Source organism: Octopus sinensis, linkage group LG11 (assembly GCF_006345805.1).
Source record: "Octopus sinensis linkage group LG11, ASM634580v1, whole genome shotgun sequence".
Taxonomy (NCBI): domain Eukaryota; kingdom Metazoa; phylum Mollusca; class Cephalopoda; order Octopoda; family Octopodidae; genus Octopus; species Octopus sinensis.
The window spans coordinates 57,230,860-57,233,359 of NC_043007.1; positions in this window are offsets into that span (position 1 = coordinate 57,230,860).

Here is a 2,500-nt window from a genome sequence, read left to right on the forward strand (position 1 = left end):
AATAGAACTCCAAATTTAATCAATAAAAATTTCCAATAACACCATGCCCTCACAACCTAATTATCATTCAACAGAACACATCTTACCCTAGAAAATCTACAAAACTTAATAAAGACTATATAAAGCCAAGATAAACTCAAATGCATCACAGTCTGATGAAGGCTTCACTAGCCGAAACTTCGAAATCACTGTCTATACTACTCTTGTTAAAGAATTATATATATATATAGTGTGTGTGTATTTGTGTGTGAGTGTGTGTGTGCGTGTGTGTGAATGTGAGTGTACGCGCGCTAGCGTATGCGTGTCGTCCCCGTGGCATTGAAAAATCTGTGGATAATTAATTGTTATTGAAAGGATCATTGGGACTTCAAATTGGATTATTTTGTTATAGATCTTGGAAAAGAGTTCTTGTGCCAATATCTGTATGATTTTTAGTCCGTCCAGTAAAACTAACATAAGATTATCTACATCTTTTATAAAAACAAATTGCAGTTTAACCATTGTAATTTTGCCATGGATAAAGACCTCTTGTCTCCCCGTCCTTCTCTCTTACCTGTATCTCTTCCTTTCCTCCCTCTTACTCTTTTTCACATTCTCTAAACTTTTTATCCTATTTTTATGTCCATTTTTCACTCTTTCTCTCATATAATCTTTTTTTAAGAGTCACTTCCTTTCAGGCTATAAATGAAGATTGATGTTTTTGTTCCACTAGCTTCTACAAAAACGTCCATTTATAGCCACAACATATGATGTTCAAATCAGATGCACTACATGCTGAACGGTATGGCAGCGTAAACTTCCATATTTGATAACAGACAATATGTTAATGTATACTGTAGACCGAGTGAGACAAGCACAAAAATCAAAGAGATACAAAGTATCAGTCCACTCACTGTTACACTAAATACTAGTTTAACAAGTCATTTAAGAGGTCTCTCCGTGGCTATTTCATCACCAAGAAGAATTATACCATGTTACCTTACGAAACAAAGGATATATTGAATACTGAAGTTTGGTTAAAATATGCGTGGAGATATAAGACAAGCTTGTTATGAGCGGAATGATTTCCATCATAGGCTTTCTCCTATGGCTAAACAACAACAACAACAACAATGATGACGATGACAACAACAACGATATATTGTACCTATTGACGCTGGAATCCATGACCTCAGTTTACCTTCTAATCTATCTTTTCTCTAATGCCATGCGAATTTAGTAGCATTCTTGATCTTTGACTTTATTCTTCTCCTTGAAGTTGGTTACAACTTTCGCCAAGCATTTGTATACCATTCTCTCCAAAGAAAGATAATTTTGAATTAATTCAGTATTTATCTTCTACAATATTTAATACATTTTATTCATCTTGAGTGTGCACACACACGCACGTGCGCATACACACACACACACACACACACACACACACACACCACACACACACACATCTTTTATCATCTACTTGTTTTAGTCATTGAGCTGCGGCCGTATTGGTACTTATTCGATCAGGCGTGAATCTAGAGCTCTCATTAGATTGACACCTGTGTGGGTTGCTTTGAAAACATGTTTCCATAGGTTTTTGAAATATTCAATTTCACAATCGATTCAAAATGGATCGATTTGTGTATTGTACGATTTTTATATCTGAAACTGCTTACGTAATAGAAATACGTGTAAGCCTTTTTATGATGTAATTCTGAATTAAAGATGCGTTGTTCTTGTTAATGTCTTATATATTATATTATATTATACTATATGATATATAATATATATATAATATATATAAAGAAAATAAGTAGCAAGGATGTCTAGGAATCAGTGCATTACGGCCGTTTCAAGCGGCTCCATTCCCTAGATCAATGAAAACATTACATCAATTTGAAATAAACCGCTCCCCTCGGCTGCAAATGACCATATAACTTTCAACATAAAGGATAAACCATTGTTTTTTAAGCATATTTTCATCAGCACAAGAGACCAAAATTGTTACCTTGTTTCCTCTTGCTATTTTCGTAACAGAATGAATTTGGGGGGGAAATGTATACTTAAAGCCTACTATAATTTAGAGTGGAAAAGGAAAATAATGGGGATCAAGAAAGAGAAATGGTGATGTTGGTTACATTTATGTTTATCTTTATATCACATTCAAAAGATTTAATGCAGTATTTTGTTTAGAAGTCCTGAGAATTAAATCCATTGGAAATTGACAGTTCTTGTGTGTGGTGATAGATTAATTAATGCCAGATACTCTCTCCGGTCGCTATATTACTGGGACCATATAACCATCCCTTATCTACATAAAAGGATATATCTCAGGGTTGCTAGTAAGATAATGACAGATAGAGAATAGGTGATAGGACAGGGTGCTAATCATACTATATTTATCAAATAAAAGGGGCATAAATTGAAAAACAAAAGAAGTCAAAATGAGCTCTAAGTGTGGGAATTAAAACTGAGGGTAACGAGGTGTATCCTAACTTAGCAAAATTTATATATTAAAAAT